Here is a 7,343-nt window from a genome sequence, read left to right as displayed (position 1 = left end):
ATTAGCAAAAAGTTACATAATGTCATTAACTTATATGTCATAATCTATATGTTAAATTTCACAACACCAAAAAGTTACACTAGTATGGCTTTCTACTAATTGCATCTTGCCATCCAAATATTACATATAAAAAAAGTTATCAAAACATCACCAACACAACCATGATTTTTAATGGTCAGAAAGAAATCTTCTCACTTATTCCAATTGTACTGAAGAAGGGAGACTGAAAAAAAAATAAGCATTTGCATTGAATGGTCAAGAATTTTGCTCAATGCACGATAGCACTCATTCTTAATTAATCTTTCTACTTCGTATAAGATCGGATATAATTTTTGAGCACTTTCTTGAATCACTTTCTCAGAGGCAATGCTCCTACTTAATTGAAGGCCAACAATCCTTATGTTTTCCCCTAATAGAATGGTAGCATCAGTAATTGAAGTAGAAATTTATTCACTTCTATCAGAAATCTTTTTTTGCTTCTTTGAAGATGTGGAACCATCTTGGTTTGGCTTCGGCAATTGCGGTTGTGTAGCTGAGACATCCATCTCATCTAAGAGAACATCATCTTCGCATCCACGATAATAGTTTCCTTCTTCAAGATTATTTGCAGTAGCTCCTCAACATTTATTTCTTCAACAATATCTGCAGCTGATTAAGCATATTTCCTAGTGGCTCGATCTTTTGCATATATGGAAGTAAGTTGGTCATAATATGGGAAACAACGATGTCTGAATTGACTAGCTGCTTTATGACTCTATTAAAAAAATGAATCCACATTAGAAATAAGTTTGGTTAAAATAAGATAATAAAGATAAGAAATAATTCTTACACTTATATATGAGTTCCTCACAGCATCTTCAGCAACAACCATCTATCTATGCTCGTCCAAACCAAAGCCACTATGGTCTTTTTCATTGAGTATGTTGTAAACAATTGTCCAATCCCTTTTCAATGTCCTAACCTTCGATTTAAGATTAGGCTTAGACTTTAACATAGCATGAGGTAAAAATTTTTCTAACATTTTTTTCAGCTCATTTAAATAGCCAGCCTTGAATCCCATATCTGCGTTATAGGTTCCAACGTTGTACAAGTTGACCATATAAGCAACCAACGCATCATCTTCTTTTGAAACCCATTTCCTTTTGGTTCCTCAAGAATTTTGGGAAGAAGCACTTGATTGTGAAAAACCTGACATAACTATCTTAAGAAAAAAAGGCAAATTAAAATTAAGTTCGATATTATAAATTAGAAGTTTGACACTTTATAAAATTATAACACATGGCAAATCAAAAGAAAATAAATTAAAGTTATAATTCAACAAGTTTAGTACAATACATAAACACAATTCAAACAACACTGAAGTTTTGTGAACTAGATACATGAAATAACATAAACAACTTAACCTTCTACTATGTTTTCATAAACCTAATTAATTTCTATATGCTTGTCATTCATAGAACATTTGATCGGCTAGTTCCATCCTCTAAGTAGCCTATGTATCTAATGGATGAATATTTACGATATTCGGTTCATCGTCATCTATTACATTACTAGCTAATCCTTCTCCCAACTCCACTTCAATAGGATCAAGACTCATATAGGTTCGAATAAAATTATGGAGTAAGCAACATGCAATAATGATTCTATTATGCACCATCACAGGATAGAATGATGGAGTCCTAAATATTCTCCATCTAAGTTTTATTAACCCAAAGCATCTTTTATATTGAAAAATTCTTTTGGAGTACTTAGTTGGTAACCCTGAGGCCACTCGTTCAAATGATATATTTGTCCTCTAAAAGATGCGAGAAATCCCTCACAGTTTGTGTAACTAACATCAACTAGATAATAGCAACCTATAAAAAAGAAAAAAAAACTATTTATCATGGTTAACTTTACCAAAAAAGTTTAGTCTTCAAAATTAATTCAAACTCCTCCAATTTTACACTTTACCATGAGGAACTTTTACTCCATGTCTCCTACTAATGGCATCTTGAAGAACCTGTCCATCAACAACAGAACCTTCCGAACCAGGAAGAATATAAAGAAAATGCATATCAAGTGTACAAACACCTAACATATTTGTTGCTATGTCACATTTTCATGTTCGATATATAGGTTTATCAACTGTTGGAACCCTAATCTTGATGTGGGATCCATCTAAAACACCTAAGCAATTCTACATCACATGTATAAAACCTCGGGTTAGGTTACTATATTTAAATCTAAATCAACTAAATTATGTCTGAGCTATATATGGAACTCACTCCAATAGCTTGAACCATTTCCACATTGGGTCTGTAGAATTACCTGTAATTGGCTCTACCCTTTTAAATAGCACATTTTGCAAGCGTATGATAGCAATTAAAACATTGTGAAATGACCTACTAAGGTTTTCCTGAACCTATTAAAGTGATGCTTGATAACTTAGTTTTTAAGGTGATAAGAAATGATATGTAAAAACATTGCCACTTGCTCATCAACAAGCATGTTCCTTGATGATTTCGATCCTCCTAATGTTTGAAACATCTCATATAGTTTAGAAAAGGCAATTCTATTCATCCTAATTTGCTCAATACAGGACTCGTCACTAGCATATACAAGTCTTTTCACATAATCTCGTTTTGCATAAAAATCTAAAATATATGATCTAATCTTTGGTCTATAAGTAAGAACCAACTAGCAATTGTACACATTTGCAACGATACTGTCAGTGTGAGACTAATTCTTTTACACCTCTCACTTTGTACTATTAAAGGCAAACAAGTCATTACTGCAAGATATTAAAGTGTTACATATCTTCAAATCATAGTAAAAGGGTTACATTTCTTCAAAACTAGTATCAATAACAGTAAAACAAAATCAAAGAATTTAAGTACAAAAGAAGTTATAGTGATTTAGTGAATACAAGAGGCTTAGCTCTAGGTGGAGGAAGAAATCAATCAAGCCAAAATAGAAGAGGAAGCAATAACACACTACCAAAGGAAAATGAACAATACATATTAAGAATCTTTGTAGGACACAAGATAGAAATTACAAATATCTTTAAAAGTAAAAAACCTGAAATTAATTTCTTTATCAAATTTCATTCAACAAAACGGCTCTTTGTTTTGCAAATAATAATATCTTGAACAAAAGTTTACATGTTGTATTTATGTATTGCGTTTTAAAATTTTAACAGGGCCATAGGCTCTTTAATTGTTTACTTCCATTTATTTGTTGTAGTTACATGTATGGATTCTTTTCAGTTTGGTATTTGTATTATTAGATTCAAATTTGAGGTAGTATAGGAACTAAAATTATAATTTGTTAATAATACACACTTATATTTATATATGTAAATTATTTTTTTATTCATAAAAACTATTTTGGAAAGGCTGAGCAGATTTTCAGATACTACAAATCCAGGAGTGGGTAAAAACTCCAATCATGGATCAATAGCTCCTACATGACTAAATCATCAAGAGACAAAACAAGTTGATTGTTTAACAAAATGAAAACTAGAGATATCTTTCTAGCTAAAAAACCTATCGTAGATGGTCCATTGTCATTTCTCATGCACATAGTATGATATAATTTTATTTTTGTATAAGAAGGTGCTATTAAAGCACAATTTACCAAAGCTAAATTTTTTTTTAGAATGTGCCATAAAAATCAAAGGTTCTTCCATAAGAAAGTACCTGCTAGCTCTAGTTAAAGTCTAAACAAATAACCTGAAACTATTAACTATTTGAAAACAGCCAAATCACTCTCACCAGCATCAAGACTTCTTAATGAAAAGCACATTAATGAATAAAGTCAGGGACTCCATTTCCCAATAATTCAAATCCTCCTGTGAACTTTGGATATATATAAAGTGATAAATTTATTGGAGATTTTCTTTCTTTGTAGAAAAGTCTGTACAGTGAGATAAGACATGTTTCAACATTTTGCATTTAAAAAAAAAAACCAGCTTTTCTTGTTCATTCACCAAACACATTTTCTAGGAAAAAAATAGTATAAAAGAAAAGCAGTTTTTCAAAAATAAAATTTCAAACCAAAAATAACATTAATATTGGTAGACTCAAAATAAAATAAATAAAAGGAAAAATGATTGGCAAGTGCATTAGAACAAAGTTGAAACATAAGAACTATTGAAGTGATAAAAAAAACCACGTCTATTAAATTCTGGGTATCTAAGGCACATAAATATAACATGGCCTCTTTTCCTATTACTATTTGGATTTTGGTTGGTGCCCATCTTAAAATTAAACATGGATAGCATACCTCTATCCATAAAAGAGAAAAGAAAAGGAAAGTCACTGAGAAAATTTACGCTTAAAAAACAAAGAAAACAGGTAAAGATGATGATGTTTATCATATCATTATAAAGGTGAAGATAGTAATGTCAACAACTGGAATAATAGAACTTCACCAACATTAAAATCAATATTGTTAAACTAAAAGCAAAAAATCTTTGTATACACAATAAATTTGGCCTATCCTTCAAAAAAATGTTGAAACATAAGAAATCTTAAATGGTGAAAAAAAAACAGATGATAAATTAGGGGTATCTTTGCCACAAAAATATAAAAAAGGGTCTTTCAAACAAATGCTAATAAGTTTTAGGGTGGATGCCTACAATTGGGGGGTACCTATTCCCGTTTATTAGTCCCCCGATGGAAGACTTATTATGCCTACAATGCAAAATTCATGTCGCACAATAGATCCAGTATGACTACATGTGAAGTTTATGTCAAGTGATAGGTCCATCGTCCTCATACATGAGGGGGAGTAATGAATTGGTCATAAAATGAAATCCCACATATCAAATTGGGGTATCTTAGGCAAATAAACACAACAATGGCCTCTCCACCTATTGCTAATTCGTTTTAGGATGGATGTCCATCTTAACAATTAACAAGAACTAACCACCATATTATGACATTTTCCAACACACAAAATCAAAAAAAAAAACCTTGTGCTTAGCTAAGCCTTTCAAAAAATTGAAAACACATCATGAAACATCACTAGTAAGCCAGTACCCATATAATAACAATTCAAACCTGGCCCCAACGAATATGTGCATTCCAATAAAAGAATATATTAGAAAACGTGTGAAATTTTTAAAGGCACATCGATGTTTACCAACTTAAACTTAGACTCTGCCGAATGCTTTCATGAACTGGAAATAAATCAAGATGCGATTCCCATACTTTCTTTCTATGAGCTGTTTTAATATAAAATCTCAAATCAAAATCCATAAAAGAAATTAATAAATTATACAACTTCATAAACAAAGAAGGAAAATTGAGAAATTTTGTTAGTTTGACTGATTTGAAGAAAACAATCAAGGCTACAATCTCCAAAAGGAAAACAACTCGAATTTAGCAATTTCAATCCAAGTCAACAACCAAAAACAATGAGATTTAAAAAAACCCTAAAACAATCAAAGTTAAGAGCAAAATGAAATAAAAAAAATAAAAAATGAATAAAATTTGAAAAAGAAAAAAAAAACCTAAGAAGGAGTAGGGCAAGAATGAAAGGATAACTGGATTTCAAGTATGCCTTTGAGCAGTTCTATTTGTTTCAACGACAAAATAGCTTAGGGGGAGAACAATTCGAAGCCCTAATTTTTGGATTTAGAAAAACAAAACAACTGATTTGATGGTATCGACTGAGGAAGGATGGGAGAGGGATTGTCAAGTTAAGGGAGGAGGGAGCTGTTTCAGAAACGTAGGGGAAAAAAATGAAAATGGGGAAAAAATTACTCTTCATGCACTGAATCACCATTCAATGCTAAAGAAAGGGAATAGTTATGCTGGCTTTTCCTGAAATAACACCCTATTCCATACAGATGGTAATAGATATTAAAGTCAACCAAACTAATGTTTAGTGGTGGGCCCACCGAATTGGGTTGAAATCAATTCATAAGCCCCCAACCAAACATGCTATAAATTTCTTTTTCAATGGTGGGTAGGAATGGCATCATGGTAGTTGCTAGAATTCTAGTATTGCTTGTATCGACTGGAACATTTTGTTCCATTAGTATATTAAAACAATAAATTTTAGCTTATGATTTTGTGTAAGTTTTGATTGGTATCAATTGTATTAATGCATATCGATTGATCTCTGTTAGTATATTGAAACATTTTGTTCCGTTATTTTGGATTTGTTGAATTATGAACTTTTTTCCTTGTTTATTTTGAATCTGTTTGATGATAGATTATATTTGTTACTATTTTATATAATTGATGAATATTTTTTAGTATCATAAAATTTACATATAATGGTTTTTGAATCTATGCCACTAACATTTTTTAAATCTTTTCTTTAATTAAAATTTTATATTTGAAATTATTTGATATTTGTAAATATTTTTACATAATACATCAAATGTTTTCCTAATATAGTGATAAACCTGAAACGGTATACCAAAATAGTCAGGTATCGGTACGTACCAGTACTAATAGAAAAATGGTATATCTATTGATACAGTATTGACTATCTTGGATGACAACAGATGTGCTATTTTTTTTCAATTTGATCTGATTTTTATTTATATAAATTAAAATATTTTTTGCTTGAAATTTTATTTAATACTTTAGTAAAATCATAAATATTAGTTTATTGGCTAATAGGGTTTAGATGGTGTCAACTATAATGAGAACTAAAATATTATCAACTGCTGGACAAAAATGAATGTTTTTAAACTATAGATATGTTCAATATTTTAGAGTGTGTTTCCTTTAGATGGGTTAAACTATGTATTTATATGATATAGTTACTATTTATAGATGTGATATTGTAGGTAGGTTTTCATACATGTCAACATGTACCCTACTCTAGGGTTAACACGTGTTTTCTAGATGTGGGTTCACCCACATGGTAGTGCAAACCTACATTGTGTGGTCTCATAGAAGATTGTGAGCACCTTTCATGCAAACTTAAAGTGAGAACCGCATAAAGTATGGGTCAAGACCCAATCAAGTAGCGAGTCGGTAACGAGTCAGTAATAGTGAGTATTATAGCAAATTGTCCTTTAATTGGTTTGAAGAAAGTTATAAAGTGACTCTTCTTAGAACGTGATTTCTAGATATGAGAGGTCACATAAGGAGAAGTTTATTAAATACGTTTTGTGCAATAACTTGTCACATACATTTTGCCACGTGTTAAGGAGTGGTATAGCTATACACAGCTAATTGTGCCCTTATTCTCGGGTATAGGAATCATTAAAGTGTAAAATTCCTTTAAAAGGAGTTACCTCAGCTGTAAAAATTAAACTACTTAAATTCGAAATTTTGGAAAATGAGCTGTTGTTAAAGAGAACAACTTTACACGTAATTTTCTTAAAACCCCCTATC

General features: G+C 30.9%; 1 long non-coding RNA gene across 4 annotated transcripts; it reads right to left on the bottom strand.

The window, feature by feature from the left end:
* Nucleotides 1-224: 224 nt before the first annotated feature.
* LOC107900119 (uncharacterized) lies at nt 225-5,824 on the bottom strand. 4 transcript variants are annotated; one of them, XR_001684822.2, is made up of 4 exons: nt 5,498-5,824; nt 5,128-5,209; nt 830-1,201; nt 225-754 (listed from the first exon to the last, which is right to left on the bottom strand). It is a non-coding gene; the product is annotated as an uncharacterized lncRNA (long non-coding RNA). The 4 variants fall into 4 exon arrangements; XR_001684823.2 differs by having other exon boundaries at nt 830-1,197; XR_005905098.1 differs by having other exon boundaries at nt 830-1,197; nt 1,954-5,824.
* Between the last annotated feature and the right edge of the window lie 1,519 nt (nt 5,825-7,343).

The sequence above is a fragment of the Gossypium hirsutum genome, chromosome A11 (assembly GCF_007990345.1).
Source record: "Gossypium hirsutum isolate 1008001.06 chromosome A11, Gossypium_hirsutum_v2.1, whole genome shotgun sequence".
In the NCBI taxonomy this organism is placed as follows: domain Eukaryota; kingdom Viridiplantae; phylum Streptophyta; class Magnoliopsida; order Malvales; family Malvaceae; genus Gossypium; species Gossypium hirsutum.
The sequence above is the reverse complement of the archived record's forward strand: the minus strand, read 5'-3'. Positions and strand labels throughout refer to the sequence as shown.